Below are 19104 nucleotides of genomic sequence, written 5' to 3'. Positions count from 1 at the left end.
ATAGTTCAAATTCTGATTACCACGGTATATGAACGGTGAGTAATTGCATAAAATATGAACTTACTACTAGACCTTCAGTCCACAAATCCAAATCACTATATAGGTAACTGATGGCTTATCATGACCAGTGATCATGTTATGTCTTTCAAAGTAACATGTGCATCTGTTGTTCAACTGACTCACAGAGAGCAAAGCATGTAATTGTGTTGCTTGTCTCCAGGGAAAAACCCCACGTGATTCAGGAACTTTTGGATAGATTTCACGATATTGAAAATATGAAGGATCAAATTCAGGCAGGGCATCTGACCCTGGAAGAGACCCTGGCTGGGGGCAGTCCCTGGCTGAGGCCTCTTGGTGGGGCAGCTGGGGCTGGAGTGGGCCCTAGATGAGGGGAGGCCTGTGAGGACTCAATGCACTGGCTGGTGCCTCCGATTTTGGAGAGGGTTCCAGCAGTTCCCAGACCAGAAGCTCTAGGGTAAGTAAACGGATTTCCTTCCCATATAGTCTAGGTGCTCTTTAAATTGCTGTTTCTTTGCTTTGTCCTAGGGTTGGAGAGTCTGCCCTTGGGCCTCTTCCAGCAATATCCCTCCCTCCTGCAAGTCGTAGCATCTGGGGCGGGAGGGGTGTCTCATGGGTGCCGTGTCTTCATTTTCCTACCCGTTTCTATGTGGTCCTTCTATGTGCAATAGCTCTTCAATCAGCCCTCAGATCTTCTTCAAGAGGAGCTGCTGTAACATGGATGGACCTAGAGACTGTCATACAGAGTGAGGTAAGCCAGAAAGAGAGAAACAAATATTGTATAATGTCACTTATATGTGGAACTAGAAAAATGGTACAAATGAACTTATTTGCAAAGCAGAAATAGAGACACAGATGTAGAGAACAAACATATGGATACCAAGGGAGGAAGGGTAGGTGTGATGAGCTGGGAGATTGGGATTGACATATATACACTACTATGTATAAAATAGATAACTAATGAGAACCTACTGTATAGCACAGGGAACTCTACTCAATGCTCCGTGATGACCTAAATGGGAAGGAAATCCAAAGAAGAGGGGATACATATATACGTATAGCTGATTCACTTTGCTGTACAGCAGAAACTAACACAACACTGTAAAGCAACTATACTCCAATAAAAATTAATTTAAAAAAAAAAGAGGAATTGCTCTAAATGTATGTAGGTATAGATTCGGTGTTTCCTGTTCTTTTTATTGTCCTGTGAATTACTCTTCTGTCCTTGAGGGCCTCTGGCCCTTATTCCGTTTCTTATTTCAGGATGGCATATATACTGTACCTTATTTTAGCTTTCTGTCTTTTTATCTCTCAGGTATGTGGGGTTCCTGTACATACAAAAATAATTTTAAGTTTGTCCTATTACTCTGTCTCATGTAAATTTAATTCTTAGACCAGCCAAAAGAACCTAGAAGGGTAGAGGAAAATTTTCTTCCTTCCCAACAGTATATTCAAAGTTGTGCAACCATCACCGTGATCAGTTTTAGAACATTTTCATAACTCCAGCAAGAAACCCTGCACCCACGAGCTGTCACCTTTTATCACAACTGCCTTTCCATCTCCACCGCCTCCACTGCCAGCCCTAAGCCACTACTAAGCTACTTTCTTTATAGATTTGCCTATGGTGGATTTTTCATATAAGTGGAATCATATAATATCTGGTCCTTTATGACTGGCTTTTTTCACTTAGGATAATGTTTTCAAGGCTTACAGTGTTGTAGCATGTAACAGTATTTCATTTTTTATTACTGGCAGGCAGATTCTTAACCACTGTGCAACCAGGGAAGCCCTCTCATTGTGGTTTTGATTCGGATTTCCCTGATGTTGAGAATCTTTTTGTGACCTTATTGGCCATTTGTATATTTTCATTGGGGAAATGTCTGTATAGATCCTTTGCCCATTTTAAAACTGGGTTATATATCTTTCTATTGTTGAATTATAAGAGTTCTTTATATACTCTAGATAAAAGTCTTGTAATAAATATATGACTTGCAAACATTTTCTTCCATTTTGTGGCTTGTGGGTGGTCTTTTTACTGTCTTAGTGGTGCCTTTGAATTACAAAAGTTTTAAATTTTGATCATGTCCTTTGGTCGCTTGTGCTTTTGGTGTCATATCTGGGAAATCATTGCCTACCCCCCCCCCGCAATTTCTCTTTTTGTCTCTATTTCTCTGTCTGTCTCTGTCTCTTTATCTCTATATATGTATTATAAAGAGATATATAAATTTTTTAGTATGTATTTTATATAAAGATAATAAAAGGTAGAAGGCTTCCTTTGAATGACAACTTTTTATTGGGCATCCAGGAGTCAGAACACACAAGGAACTGCAGGTCCGGAATTTATTCTATATTTCTGGGAAGGCAAGGCAATAAAAGCAGCCTATCTCCTTGACTGCCTGCAAGGTGGGTTGGACAGTGAGAGATGTTCTAGCCCATTGTTGCACTCATCACCCAGAACAGAAAGAACCACACTTATCCTCAGCAACCTGTCCATCACCTTCAGAAGTGAGATCTTTCCAGTATGAGACTGGTTCCATGGCCCATCTTCCCTGTGGCTATAGCCTAATCCCACCCAAATGGCTGAAGGGACCAAGCTTTGGCAGAGAAGTTCAACTAGCTGTGTCCCGTGATGAGATGAGAACACTCTGACACTGACCCGCTGCTGTGAGGAGTGTGGCACTGGGGAATAAGGCTGTGTGGTAAGTCCATTTATCAAGCTGCCCTTAGGAGGGTTCCCAGGGCACGTCCTTCCTTTCTGCTTGTGGAGCGGTTAGGAGTGCGAAGAATGAGGCCAAAACAGATAGTGAAGGGAGGGATGCTCTGGAGTACTCTTGATGCTCGGCCCTGATACATCAGGAAGAAACTTTATACTGATGTCAGAGAAACTGACACAAAGACTCAAAGTCTTGAGCTCCCCAGTGCTTTCTGCCTGAGATCCATGTCCCTCCCCACTACATACATCATTCTTCCATGCCCCAAACCCACACATGACTGGAAATATCCTGGAGGCTGAGCATTGACAGGTGAAAGAACATGGGTTTAAAATGCCTGGAGTCTCTGTAATGACCTATATGGGAAAAGAATCTAAAAAACAGTGGATATATGTATATGTAAAACTGATTCACTTTGCTGTACACCTGAAACTAACACAACATTGTAAATTAACTATACACCAATAAAAATTCTTAAAAAATGATCTTGGGACAATAAAAGTTTCATACAAAAATAATAATAAAATGCCTGGAGTGTGTTAGTGGCGGTCAGTGTTGATGATGGCAATTAAAGTGGTGCTGGTAGTGGTGGATTATGCTGGTGGGGTGTTTAGAGCAAGCCAGACAGGAGAGGTTTAGGGGCTGGTCCAGGTGGTTTATACATGTGGGTTTTATTATCAATGTTCCAGAAAAGCAGCTCTTCAAACAGAGTGTACTTTCTGCATAATTGATGAAAAATACACAAAATCCACAAGAGAACGTATTGTAAGAAGATGCATGTTCCCAGTGGTGATCTGGGAAATGATGAAGGACCAGTGATGAGGGCAGCCTGTTCATCCACCCATAAAGCAGCATTCCTTGTCTTGTGACTGCTGCAGTTGGTCATTGGTCTGGACAAGGTTAGCAGGTTTCCAAGGTAGAACATGAATGAGAGGAGACATGGTGGGAGATGGCAGTTCAGGAAATGAGGCAAAATAGCCACACTCCTGGCGTGATGCTGGGGGAAGGGAGACAAACGATCATATGGAAGGAGGTTTGCCGATGTGTGTGTGTCTTGGGGGTGAAGTTAGGACTGATGATTGGACCAATCATACAGGCAGAGAATAGAGGTCACTGTGAAAATACTTAGTCCCAATTTTCTAATTAAACTTTTCTTAACTGTATTCTCTAGTTAGTAGTTGAAAAGAAAATGAATGTAAAGAATTGAACCTATAACCTAACAACTTAAGTGCTATTATATTCCCTACTTCCTTGATGGGGAAATTGAGGGCTGTAGATTAATGACTTGTCAGAGTCTCATAGCCAGTAGATGTTGGAACGAGTCTTCAAACCCAGATTCATCTGATTTCTGAGTCTGTGCTCTGGCCAGGGCACTTCCAGGTTGGGTTTCTGCCTAGACACATTACTGAAAGATCTGATAGGGATTGGCGTGGGCCTGGAAGCTTGTGGTGGTTCTAGGCGCCCCCTGTCTGGCTGCTGCCCAGGCGAAGGTTCCTGTGCTGGGAGAGATTGTGCCTGATAACCTCTAAGTAGACTGACCATATAATTTATTCCCTAGACTGAAGCCCTGGGGAGTGAAAGGGATAATTTAGTAAGCAAGCTTGGAATAAAGTCATGAATTAGAAGTGACTATTATATCTCTTCCAACTTTGGAAGTCTCATGGGCTCAGAATAAATTTAATATATGACTTTTATCAAGCTCTCAATTCCTGATCAACCTCTGAAGCCTCCTCTCCTGAAAAACGAGGAAATTTCCACAGTACATCATTCAGGGATGTGATGTATCATCCAGCATAACGCCACCATTTACAATGACCATTGTCTTCCAGTGCAACCTGATGCAGACACATTATGGAGCACTGTTTAAGAAACTTTATGGGGAAGAGTGGCTGAAGGAAGCCCAGCCGGGAATGTGGGGCAGCATATTCTTCTCTGAGGTGGTCATGGCCTTTTCTGGTATAGATTGAACTCACAATGTTTCTCAATGTGAGGTTCAGATATACAAGTGGAGCTATTTTAGTCATATAATATCTCCATTTTATTTTAGCATAATTGGATAGCTGTCACAGACATTTTCCAGTGGGCTCACATCCCCTAAATCATTATTATTTTTTTTAAGTATAGTTGATTTACAATGTTGCATTAGTTTCTGGTGTACAGCATAGTGATTCAGTTATATATCTATCCTTTTTCATATTTTTTCCATTATAGGTTATTACAGGATATTGAATATAGTTCCCTGTGCTACACAGTAGGACCTTGTTGTTTATTTATTTCATATATAGTAGTTTGTATCCACTACTCCAAAACTCCTAATTTATCCCCCCCACCCCTTTTCCCCTTTGTTAAGCATAAGTTTGTTTTCTAAGTCTGAGTCTATTTTTGTTTTGTAAATAAGTTCATTTGTGTCATCTTTTAGATTCCACATACAAGCAATGTCATATGGTATTTGTCTTTCTCTTTCTGACTTACTTCACTTGGCATGATAATCTCTAGGTTCATCCATGTTGTTGAAAATGACATTATTTCATTCTCTTTTTATGGCTGAGTAACTTTCCATTGTGTATATATATCTGTAAGATGTTACGGAAAAACCCAAATGAACTTTTTGGCCAACCCAGTATATGTACCACATCTTTATCCATTCATCTGTTGATGGACATTTAGGTTGCTTCCACGTCTTGGCTATCTTAAATAGTGCTGATATGAACACTGGGGTGTATGTATATTTTCAAATTAGAGTTTTCTCTGGATATATGCCCACGAGTAAGATTGCTGGATCATATAGGAAGTCTATTTTTAATTTTTTAAGGAACCTCCAGACTGTTTTCCATTATTGTGGCACCAATTTACATCTCCAACAACAGTGTAGAAGGGTTTCCTTTTCTCCACACCCTCTACAGCATGTATAATTTGGAGACTTTTTAATGATGACCAAAACTATCCTTCCCTTAGGAAACACCATCAGGATGTTTGAGGAGCATAAATTTCCATGAGAAGATTTGACTAGATCATTATTTTCTGCTTTTCACTCTTTTCCTAGGTTCCCCAGTGATGACGTCTCTTTACAATATCATATTACGCATTGTGTACTATTATTATCAATACATCCTTCAAGCTTGCACAGAACAGAGTATCTTCAGTACAACAATGTTATGAAAGAAGAATTCTGTTCCTTGGCAGCTCCAGTAATTTGTGTATATCCTGTTTCCTCCATTCTCTACTCCTTCCACGCCCTCTGTTCTTGCATAGTGAAGACGGGGGCATGTGGGACTTGCAGAACCGTGTGCATCTCTGGAATTCTACTATCATGTTAGAGTGACCTGCTGAGCATACAGAGGACCCTGGGTCCCTCAGCACAGTTCCTCAGTGTGGGGACTGGGTAACAATGACATCAGTCATCCATGCACCCCACACTCCTGCAGAATCTACTCTGAATCATTTTTGTCTTCTGAAGGTGGTGAAGGGGAGTTCTCACGCATCACAGCCCTCCTCTCACAGTGTAGGAGACAGCTGGACTCTCAGTCTGTGGGTGCGTGGGGTTTCTTGGCCCTTTTCCTCCCGTAGTTGCTTTCTGGGCTGGCAGACCCTCATGCATTCATTTACTTGTCCTCTTATTCTTGTTTAGTCAGAAATATTACTGAGCACCTGCTCTGTACCATGCATTGTGTGGAGTGCTTCTGGCTAATGGTGAACGTGACTGTCAAGGTTTCTGCCATGAAAGGGTTGTCTAGATGGAGAAGGAGAGGGGAAAGGGAGACCGCCACTGTGACCTGGAATGTTTTCTCAGGTGCTCAACCCGCACATTTAGATCCATGAACCCCATGAACTCCATGAACTTTCTCCTTCCTTTGGCTGGATCTCCAAGCATGAACACTCTGGTTGGGGAATTGGCTATTTTTATTATACATGATTAATAAACTCAGGATACTACAGGATTGTACTTTCAGAGGTATTGGGGCATAGGTATTTCTTTGAGCAACAACAACGAAATTTTAAATAAAAAAAATTATCTGCTTCCTTTGTAGTCCAGAGAAATAAGATTAATATAGCAGGAATTGATTTATATTTTATAAAATAAACTAGTCCTCTATAGTGCTTTTATTCCTTCTTTGTTTTGGAAGTATTTGCTGTATATTTAATATATTTGTGATAGGCTGAAGATATATCCTAATTTAGATATGTATGGTAGCAGTAGATGTGGATACTGGTTTATAGAAAATACTAAGTAAATATTTGCTACTATGACTACCCCCAGCATTGGCAACACTGATTCAGTATTGAGAGGCCCACTGAGGTCTCAATTATGAGCTCGAATATAGGGAGGGGAAAGGGAATGCAAACAGCACAGGCTGCACCTACAATGAGTGCATCCTGAGGCCTGAGGCTGGTGTCAGCCCAGGTTGGGTACTGGCTTGGGCTGTGGGACTGGAGGGGAGGTGGTCATGGGCACTGTGGACTCAGAGGAAATGGCTATCTTAGCAAAGCCCGGCCCACATGACAAGCTCTTGTTCTTGGGCCTGGGGCAGTGGGATGTCCAAAGAGTAGAGTCAGGAACTGTTGAGGGGCCCCGAGATCTGGTCAGGCGTCATGTCCCCCACTGATCAGGAGGCAGCCTCAAAGGATCAGGAGGGACACCTGGGACATTAATCCTCGGAAGTGTCCAAGGGGCTGGTTCTGTGGGAACGTTTCCTGGGCCTGCGTGGCTGTGAAACACCCACTGGCAGGTGTGTAAAAGGAAGCTTCTGCCCACAGCCCAGGAGCAGCTCAGTCCAGATTCTTCGGCTTCCTTCATCTGCACACAAGAGCAGTCTGTCCGCACCCTTCCTGGGCACCCTGCTCCCCTCTGCAGCCGCCTCTGCATCTTCCCGCCATCCCAGGCTGACATGGACAAGTCCCTGCTCCTGCTGCTGGGAGTCTTGCCTTTCGTGCTCTTCCAAGGAGTGGGTGAGTCCCTGTGGTGGCTGGGCAGGGGGTGACGATGTGGAGGTGGGCTGGGCAGCAGCACCTGGATGGTGATCTGACCAGCTTGGGAGGGGACAAATCAAGGATGAGGCTCTGGGATGATCTGACCAGCAAGGATTTGAGGTCTCTTTCTGCTGTCCCCATCCCGACTGCTACCAGGGCAAGAGTTCAGGTTCCTTTCCAAGGTCTCAGAGTGGGGTCAGTCCCTCCCTGGGGCCAGACTGGGGCTGGGGGCTCTTCTCAATGGGAGGTTTCATGGCTTGCTGGGATGACCCTAAGAGGCAGAGCCAATGGCTGCTCAAGACTTCCTGTAAAGACACAGCCAAGGGGCAATGAACTACCAGGAACAGGTCCCTGAAAGGCTTATCTTGAACCAATATTTTTACAGCAGTCTTTTCACTTATATACGTGTGTACTTTGGATGACTTTTGGTGCTGTCGTAGGCAATCTTTGGAGACTAAAATCTGCCTCCTCATTCTCAAGCCAGTGTAGTCTGTATGCCCCATCCATTTCCCCAAGATCCTGGCCCAGGGTGGCTATATGGGATGCACTGAATGTGTTCTGCACAATTGCTCCAAAGCTAAAGTGAGCTTCTGAGCACAGGGCTGCTACTATGGGGAGTTCATCCAGGCTCCCAGGGAACAAAAATTAAGGAGACATAATCTCTTAGTGCTGTTTAGGTGCAAGTTTGGAAATTTCTCTTGATTGGTTAGAACACCTACATTTTTTTTCCTCTTATATCTCACTGTCCAGTATCTGCCATATCCCCTGGCAAGTAAAGTGTCATATTCTTGTTCAAGGTTATTTTGAAAAAAACAGCTTTAGTGAGATATCATTCTCATACCATGCAATTCACTCATAAAGTATGCACAAAGTTATTTATCATTAATGGATTTTGATATCCGCAGGTCAAAGACCCCATTTCCTTAAATATCCAATGGAAGAAATCTAATGGGGATCTTTCTTACCCCAAATTATGCACAGGAAATATTTAGAGTCATGCTTTGTCCTTAAACTCCTACGTTCTAATGTGTCTTACACACCTTGGTCTCAGCCCATTCAACCCTGGCCTCAGCTTCCATGTCTGTTTCTCTGCAGCTCCAGCCACGTTGTGTAAGGTCTGCAGTATTTTTAAGAAGGACAAATGTTTGCAAGGCGAGGGTAACTGCACCTCTGAAGAAGGCCCGGGATGCAGAACTTCGGATATATACTTTTTCAATGTGAGAGGTAATGCTCTTAAACCAGGCTTTTCTGGCTTGAGCTGTTGCCTAACTCCTGACACTGGGTAGGGGCTCCAGTCTGGGGGAGCCCTCGCTGAGATGTGAATGTGTCCCTAGTCTACAGGCCAGGCTTGGGGTGGCTGGGGAAGGTTCCAGGTACTGTTGTCTGGCACTGAGTGTCAGTGTCCTTCTCTTCCAGATGCGTGGCGCTACAACCACACTCAACTGGACTGTTATGATAAGTGTAGAGCTTGGAAGTTGATTCACGGGGACTTCAAGGTTTCGAGCTATTGCTGTAAAGGTCAAGATTTCTGCAATATATATAGAGGAAAATCACTGCATTGGAAGTCTCAGTAACAGCTGATTCCTTGTCAGTGATGCCCCTCACCCTTCTCTTCCTGGCATCTCTGGTCCCATATCCCTGCACACGTGCTCCTACAGAGCATGCTGTGTCCTCCTGTCTACCCCAAGTTTCCCTCCTCACTTCTCTCCTGGCAACCGGCTCCTTCCCACCAACGTACACCAAGTGCTCTCAGTTCACCCTTGATTCATCTCTCTGCTTCGTTCGCATCTGCAAATCATCATCCCACCCTGATCCCTCACAGTCACCCTATTCCTCTGGCTGCCTGGCTGCCTGGTTTCTGATCCCACCAACTCAGAAGTGACTGCAATGTGTCCAAGAAGGGGACGGGTACCACCTCATACATCAGGAGTTTGCGGGGTCAGTGGAAAACTCAGGAAAATGTGTCCAACTGCAGATGGACAGAGAGGCCTTAAAGTCCAAAAAGGTACCAAGGCCTAAGGCAGAAAAAGTGGGCTCATCCGATTTAGATGTTATATACATGCTCAGAAGCTACTGATAACTTAGCTTATAAGACTTAAAGAGGTTGTCTAGTGAGTGAGGTGGGAACAGGGTGGGGACAAGTCATTGACACTAGAGACCACCAAAATAAAAAGCAGGTGAAGGTCTCTCTCCAAAAAAGAGTCATGAGTGATGGGCATGGAAGTAGGTGGAGAACCAGGACAGAAGAGCATGATTCTCTGTTTTCCATGACAACGTGCATGTTATTGGCAGAGCAGGTTCAGTGGAGAAGTGGCACAGAAACCACATTACAGTGGTTTGAAGAATGAATGGACTATGACAGGAGGAAATAGTGAGGATGGGCAACTCTTCCAAGAAATTTGAGAAGAATTGAGAAAGTGGAATAGGATCTTTCATAAGAACAATGAGTTTAATATGTTTTTAGGCATAGAAAGATTTATGTCTTTCTTCTCTTTAGTGAAAAATGGCTCTATTATATTATGCCTAGAAATATGTGTCACCATCTTATTATCTCTCTCCCTGTGAATTTTAAAACATTTATCATCAGTTCTGTGTGTGTTTTTCCTGACCTTTTTACCTCTCATTCTTTTTCCCTTTGTATTATATTTCCTCTGTCCTTACCCCTTTCCTTCACTCTCTTTCCCTAACCACTCATGATGCAAGAATGAAGAATATGATCATCTTACTTTACTTATTTAATATAATCTTACATTTCTCTTTCATAAATTAAAACAACGTATCAATAATATTTTGTTTCTCTTGTAGAGTCTAAAAAATTCATTTTCATGTGATTTTTTATTTAGTTAAAATTTTTTGAGCTTGTAAGGAAATCTTCCAAATATCTATTTCTATTTTCAGAATGTCAAGTGTAAATATTTTTCATGGCCTTTTCCCCCCTAAAGTCGAGGCAAGATAGGAGATAAAAGGTAAGGCCAGGGTTTCCCTGGTGGCACAGTGGTTAAGAATCTGCCTGCCAATGCAGGAGACATGGGTTTGAGCCCTGGACTGGGAAGATCTCACATGCCATGGAGCAACTAAGCCCGCGAGCCACAACTACTGAGCCTGTGAGCCACAACTACTGAAGCCGTGCTCCTAGAGCCCATGCTCCGCAACAAGAGAAGCCACCACAATGAGAAGCCTGCACACTGCAATGAAGAGTAGCCCCTGCTCGCCACGACTAAAGAAAAGCCCATGCGCAGCAACGAAGACCCAATGCAGCCAAAAATAAATAAATAAATATTTTTAAAAAAGGTAAGGCCAGTTAGATTAGCCTTTGTGGGGCACAGCCTAAGCCAGATCCTTGTCTTTAAATATCAGGAACAACTCCATCAGCATCACTAGTGAAAACCCAACTCAAGTATTCCAGCCTACTTTAAGCTTGTCTGGTTAGATCCCGCTGTACTAAAGAGAACAGTGGATGAGCCAGGATTCTGGAGACAGGACCAGTGCGAGGCCATTTCTATTTGAAAAGCTGCCTTCTTAGACATACTCTCACCAGTAATGTAAATCTTAACTCTTGTAAATTACTTGAAAAATAGAAATAAGTTAAAAGAACAGTTAAAAACAGATTTAATGGGCTACCCAGTGACTTGCTTTGAAAGAGCATACTATGGAAAGGGGGAAAATGTCACTTTAATTGGAGTAGCCTGCCAAACAGTATCTCAGCCCAGTGATCAAGGTTGATATCAACAGCGATAAGGCAGGTTAACAGCGTATACCTTTGATATGAAGCACTGAGAATGGCACTGAGCCTCTGTGGTTCTCCTCCCGCATATCCATAACCCCAGCCTAACCATGAGATAAACATCAGACAAACCACAAACAAGGGACTTTCTGCGAAACATCTGCACAGAAATCCTCAAAATTATCAACATCACAAAAACAACAGGGAGATTCTGAGAAACTGTAAGGATCCAGAGGGGACAGGGAGACGTGGTGAGTAAAAGAAATGTAGAATCCTGGAAGAGGAAAAAAAAAAAAAAAGACATTAGGCAAGAAGCTAAGGAAATCTGAATACAAGATGGAGTTTAGTTAATAATAATGAATCCATACTTTTTCATTAGTTGTGACAACAGTACCAATGTGATGTCAACTGTTAACAGTCCAGGAAACTGGGTGAGAAAATGAGTAACATCCTTGTTAAGTCTAAAACTATTCAAGAAAAATTATTGAAAAAACGCTCCCAAATAATTTCTTAGAGATTAACGTTTTAAAAATTACATGTATATTGTACAGGACTTCTCATGATAAGTATGCATGCATACATGGAGATATATACAAATATAGATATATAATTTTTTTAATACACATCTTTTACAGGAGTAAGATCATATACAGAATGTGGATATTAAATGTCGACTGCTCTTTGGTGGCCTGGGTCAAGGCCACAGACAAGGCCTCAGATTCCTGATTTGTCTGAGAGCAGCTTAGATCTTGCTGCAGCCTACCCTCTCTGACTCTCTCCTAAACCATCTCCTTCAGGGGAGGGGTTGGGAGGAGCCCGAATGCTACTCTCAGCTCACTCCCACTCCCACCCCATCCCCAACAAGAATCATCAGAGCTGAGGGCCTTGGACCTCAGGAACTGACGTCCTGCAGGCAGGGCCAGGCTCCGGAGCTTTAGCATCACGTGAAGGCCAAGCAGCGAACCGCGGGCTGCAGAGCACCTTTTCCTCTTTGCTTCCTCGAGTGTGAGCAGAGAACACTCAGTTTCCCTCCTCTGGGGTCACTGCCCAGTGATTCTGGGGCATGATTGGGCTGCTTTGGGAATTTTCTTTCCAGGAAACCTTCAGGAATGACACTCCTCCAAACTTGTTTCTGGGGGTGGCAGGGAATCTTGAGGAAATGGTGTAAGAACAGCCAGTGGGGAAGGGGTCCTCTCAGTGTCCTCCCGTTTGGCCAGAGTAGATTGGAAAGGGTTTGTGACTCATGACAGCTGGGAGATGAATCAATAATCAGGGTCGGGACCGCCTGGACCTTAGTTTGCCTCTCCCTGCAAGGTGGGCTTCTCCTAGCAGACATGGTGTAGGCCAATCCCTGTGGGTATGAGTGATAAATAAGCATCTCGTGGGGTGGGTTTTTATGTGAATTTGTGGGAAGTTTTTGATAAAAAAGAGCAGAATGGCACTGGATGGTAGCTATGAGGGTCCTAAAAACAGGTGTCAACACATTTTCCCTTTTATGTGTAACTTGCCTTTATCCCATGTGGCAAATGGTTGTCTCACTCTCTGTCTACCCCTCCTCTCTTACCATATGGTAAATTTTAAAATGGACATAAAGCTTCTCAGCTAAAGATTATGGCTCATTGTTTTAGTTCACTTACTTAAAGCCATCTAAGAAAAATTTTAAGAAGAAGTTCCAAAATTGGCTCTAGAATAAGATTCTTAAATATAGTAATCATATTAAAGTTTTGAAATAGTAGTGAAAGATTGTCCTTAAAATACAAAACCAAACCAAAACAAACAAAACCCCAAATAGGTTCTGATGGCTTTACACGTGGGTTCCACTAATCTTTCAAGAATAGTTCATCTATATTATTTGAAAATTTTTCTAAGAAATAGAAACAAAGCTAACCAGATGATTTTACCTCAAATTTAGATGATTATAGTAAAAGAGAGAAAATTATTGATCAGCTATTTATAATTATAAATACAAGGTATCAAATCAAATGTTAGCTGCAGAATTTAAAAATAAAGGGCAAAATAATGCATATAGATAACGTTCAAGATTATACCTGAAATGCCAGTATGGTAAGCATTAGAAGATCTATCAATCCATTCACATCACATCAATATCCTGAAGGAGATAAATCGTATGATGATCTCAAAGGAAGAAAATATTATTTTGTGAGGTTCAAAACTTGTCTATCAGCAACAACAAAACTTCTTGGCAAATCAAAAGTAGTTAAAAAGGAATTCCATTAAGTAATAAGGATCCTTATACCCTCCTAGCTGTAAATAATTTCCTATAGCAAACTGTGGGCTTAATAGAGGAAATTTTAATTTGTTCCACTTAGGTTGGAAAACAAAAGAAGGACCCTAAGGAAAAACCACCAGGCTGCATTTCAGACTCAGATTCTTAATCAATTCAGAAAATACAATTGATTTTTTCCAGCAACAATTTATTGGAAATTATACAGAACTGAGTACACTGTCATGCACATTAGCAGCTTCACAGAAACCTCAAAACTCTGACATAGCATCTAATATCTCCATTCATCACACTTAAGTCATATTTTGGTCATGTAGTTGATGTGGCATTGACATGAATGTGGGTTATAATAGTGCAGGGATGCCACCGGGTCTGGGATCTCCTTGCTTAAATACCTGCTATTGAGTATTACAGTCTCTGTAAGAATTATTACAGTGTCTGTAAGAATAAGTGACTATCTCATGTTTTTGAGTGTAGTTGCCATCCATAAATTACAAGTTTCACAAGAGTCTGCTGGAAAATCAAGTAGAGCAGACTCTAGAATATCCTTGGATCAGTGTTCAATGCATGGCAGGACGTGCAGGACACTCTTCCATCTTCAGGATTAATGTTGCAAGAACTTTGACTAAGGGTGAATTCTTTAGTCTAGCAGAAGGATTCACAGTCTGTCTACTAAATTTTTCTTCCCAGTCCGTCTCTTGACCTTTGTGAATATTTCTTTCTTGTATAATCTCTATATCTGTGCCAGATATTTTCTTAATAAATACAATATGACTCTCAGGGAAAGGATTCTGGGAAGATGGCTGGGTAGGAAGCACCAGGAATCTCTCTCTCCATTTGGACAACAATTACATGGGGAAAATCTGTCTGATGTAACTATCTTAGAACTCTGGAGTCCATTGAAGGCTTGCAACTTCCAGGGGAAGGCTTGGATAGTAAATTGCAGTTAATTATGATCAGTTTCAGCTTTTAGACAGCAGTACCTACCCATCCTTCACCTTTAGTCCTATGACAGACAACTGTGCACATGTTCCTGGGGTAGCTTGGACACAGCTTGTAAGGGCTAGTATGGGTGAAAGAACCATGTCCTCCAAATATCAGGAATCTGTGCTCTGATTGCTGATTGCAGCTTTTGACTACAGAAGTGCAGACAAAGAGGCAGGTAGCCATGGTTGTGCCTCCCTAACATTGCTGCAATCCTCTCACCCTCTGGCTGAAAATGACTTCCAGGAGACTTATAGGACCACACTTCTTTTGGGGGGAGCCAGACATCAAAGACTAGGACCTTCAAAAGCAATTACATATGCAGGGAAAATTTTTTAAAAAATTAAAAAGTGACCAGGATGCCAAAGGAAAGGCATTGGACAGAAAAGATCTGAAAAGACTTTACGTTTACCTCCCAGGCAAATCTTTGGCACAAACACAGCCTAGGACAATCAAAAAACAAAAACAATAAACAAAAACAATAAAAAAAATCTGGAAATCAGATTCATTCCCCTTTCTCTGGGAAAGTGGGAAAATATGATTTCCAGAACTACCACATTATTAGAATTAATGTCCAATTTTCAACAACAAAAAAATCACAAGACATACAGAAAAACAAGAAAGTATGGCCCATTCAAAGGAAAAGAACAAAACAACATGAACTCTCCCTGGAAAGACATAATTGCAGATCTAGTAGACAAAAGCCTTAAAACAACTGTGTAAAAGATGCTCAAAGAACTGAAGGAAGATATGGAGAAAATCAAGAAAATGTGTATGAACAAAATGAAAATATCAATAAAGAGATAGAAAACAAAAAAATGAAAGAAATTCTGGAACTGAAAAGTGTAAATCTGAAATGAAAATTCACTAGAAGGATACAAAGGCAGATTTGAGCAGACAGAAGAAAAACACAGCAAACTTGAAGTTAGGACAATGGAACCAGCTGGGATGCTCCCCAGGAACTGAGACACCGGTCGGAGCCTTTTTTGTGATCTCAGACACCTTGCTAATGCCAGTGCTGGTGGATGCTATTTTGGAGTTCTCCCTCCAACATGGGAGATGTTAGCACCAGTGGGCATGCCCCACCAAGAGTCCCAGCAATCCCTGTACCTTGGCCAAGCCTCACAGCCAGCCAAGTAGTAGCCCCTCCCACACCAGCACCCTGCAGCAGCCATGACCAGGCTCTACAGCCAGGTCTGCGGTCAGCTTCATGCACCAGAGCCCTGAAGAAATGGCAGCTGGGCACTGTATCTGGTCTGGGGACCAGCCTTGTGCACCAACAGACCACAGCAGCAGCTATGGCTCCACCACAACAGGACATTGCATGCAGCTCACACAAGGAAAACCCTTTGAATACTTGGACCTGGTGGCCAGGCAGTATTGATTTCATGGTGTCTTTAGGGCTTTTTTATATATAAAATAGTATCATCTTAAAACAGACAGTTCTACTTCTTCCTTTTCAGTTTGAATGCCTTTTATTTATTTTTCTTGCTTAATTACTCTGGCTAGGACTATATTGAATAAAAGTGGTGAGAGTGGGAAGCCTTGCTTTGTTTCTTTATTTTTTTTACTTCTATTTTTCTTTTAATTAATTTTTACTGGAGTATAGTTTTTCCTTGTTTTGTTTCTGATCTTACAGGAAAAGCTATTAGCTTTTCACCATTGAGTATGATGTTATCTGTGGGCTTGTTCGCATATGGCCTTCATTATGTTGAGGTACAATTCTTGTATACCTAATTTATTGAGAATTTTTATCATGAAGGGGTGTTGAAATTTGTCAAATGCTTTTAATGCATCTACTAACATGGTCATATGATTTTTGTTCTTTATTCTATTAATGTGATGTATCACATTTATTGGTTTGCTTATGTTGAAACATCATTGCATTCCAGAGATAAATCCCACTTGGTCATGATGTATGATCATTTTAATGTGCTGTTGAATTCAGTCTGCTAGTATTTTGTCAAAGATTTTTGCATTTATGTTCATCAGATATATTGGCCTGTAATTTTCTTTTTTTTATAGTGTCTTTGTATCCGGGTAATGCTGGCTTTGTAAAACAAGTTTAGAGGTGCTCTCAAATTTTTTGGAAGAGTTTGAGAAGTATTGGTGTAATTTCTTCTTTAAATGTTTGGTAGAATTCACTCATGAAGCCATCTGGTCCTGGGATTTTCTTTGGTAGATGACTTTTGATTACTTTTTCAATCTCTTTATCTATTATTGATTTGCCCAGAAATTCTGATTCCTTATGATTCTGTCTTGGAAGGTTATATGTATCTGGGAATTGATGCATTACTTCTAGTTTGTCCAGTTTGATAGCATAGTTATTCAAGGTAGTTTTCAGTGCACCAACTTGAGAGCACGTGTGGTGTGTTGGGGGCCTATTTCAGCCAGTTGGTGGGTACTGCAGATAAGGTGTCCTGTGGTGTTCATGCACGGGCCTTTTGGTGGAGTCTGCCAGCCAGTTAGTAGGATGTGCAGCCAGGTTTTGAGATGCAAGAGGTGGTTTTCTGAGGTCCCTCCCTTTTTCCCTTCTTCTCGCTCCCTCCAGACTATTCAGCCATGCTGATCCTCTCAGTGATATGAGTGGGATGAGACAGAAGTGAGCACTCTGGCAACATGCTGCAAAGCTGGGGAAAATGGGCACTCATTCCTTTCTCACTTTCCCCCTTGGGAGAAATTGTGGACTGTGGGAGTCTCTCTTTGCACTCAGATCTTCCTCCCCAGGAGAGGGATGATGCAAGTGAAGTTAAACTGTTCTTACCCTCTTTAATGTGTCTATTCTTGGATATTTTTACTTGAGCGGGGTGCTGGAATCTCCATACAGGACTCCCAAGTTTCCACAGAGATATTCCTGTCCAGGGATGCTTGTCAAAATCAAAGTTTCTGTGGGGTATGAGGCCTGGAATCTCCTGATCCACCATCTTGCTGATGTCATTGTCTATTTCTGTTTATTTCTGTGTAACAAATAGCATAAACTTAGAAGCTGAAAAACTATACCTTTATATTATCATATAGTTCTGTAGGTCAGATATTTATGCAAGGTCAACTGACTTCTCTGCTAGGAGTCTTACAAGGTTTAAATAAAGTGTTTTTTTTTGTTTTGTTTTATTGTTGTTGTTTTGCCAGACTGAACATTACTTAGAGGCTCTGAGAAGAATCGACATCTCATTAAAGTTTTTGTAAGGATCCAGTTACTTGTGAAAGTAGAACAGAGGTCCATTTTTCATGCTGTTTGTCAGCCCTTTGAGGGAGTCTCAGTTGCTCTCCACAAGGCCTCTTGATCTTCAAAGACAGCAACAATATTACTCTCAAGCTGAATCCTCCTCCAGCTTTGTATCACTCTGAATTTCTGTACTTTGACCAGGCATGGAAAACCTCACCTTATAAAAGACTCATGTGACTAACTATGCTAGAACCTCTCTGATGGACTAATAAGTTCCACAGAGCTCTTCCTGTCCAGGGATAGTTAACAAAACTGATTTTTCTGTGAGGGTATCAGAGCTGGACTCTCCTATTCCACCATCTTGCTGACATCACTCCGTATTATTTTCTATCATTGTGTAAAGAATTACCATACAGTTTGCAACTGGAAACTACACCCATTTATTGTCACATAGCCTGTAGGTCAGATGTAAGTCCATACCAGTAATCTCCTGAATCTATGGCCCAAAGATTAGTGAACTTCATTATATTTGCAAAATCCTGTCATTGAATTTATCATTATCATGGGGGTTGAAATACGTGGCAAACATCATGGAACCATGATGGAATTCAGCCTATCACAGACTGTGAAAGATATCCTAGCCCACCTTAGCACTCACTACCCAGAACGGAACCACACTCAGCAACAGACACCTATCTATCACTCTCAGGACCTGAGATCTTCCCAGCTGGAAGCAGGATCCTTGGCCCAACTTCCCTGTGGCTCTAGCCTTATCGTGCCCAAGTGGGCAAAGAAACCAAGCTTTGGCAGAGCAGTTCAATTAGCAGTGTCCCGTGATGAGATGAGAACACTCTGACACTGACCCTCTGCTGTGAGGAGTGTGGCACTGGGGAATAAGGCTGTGTGGCAAGTCCATTTATCAAGCTGCCCTTAGGAGGGTTCCCAGGGCACGTCCTTCCTTTCTGCTCATGGAGCGGTTAGGAGTGCGAAGAATGAGGCCAAAACAGATAGTGAAGGGAGGGATGCTCTGGAGTACTCTTGATGCTCGGCCCTGATACATCAGGAAGAAACTTTATACTGATGTCATCAGAGAAACTGACACAAAGACTCAAAGTCTTGAGCTCCCCAGTGCTTTCTGCCCTAGATCCATGTCCCTCCCCACTACATACATCATTCTTCCATGCCCCAAACCCACACACGACTGGAAATATCCTGGAGGCTGAGCATTGACAGGTGAAAGAACATGGGTTTAAAATGCCTGGAGTCTCTGTAATGACCTATATGGGAA

Source organism: Delphinus delphis, chromosome 8 (assembly GCF_949987515.2).
Source record: "Delphinus delphis chromosome 8, mDelDel1.2, whole genome shotgun sequence".
Lineage (NCBI taxonomy): Eukaryota > Metazoa > Chordata > Mammalia > Artiodactyla > Delphinidae > Delphinus > Delphinus delphis.
The sequence above is the reverse complement of the archived record's forward strand: the minus strand, read 5'-3'. Positions refer to the sequence as shown.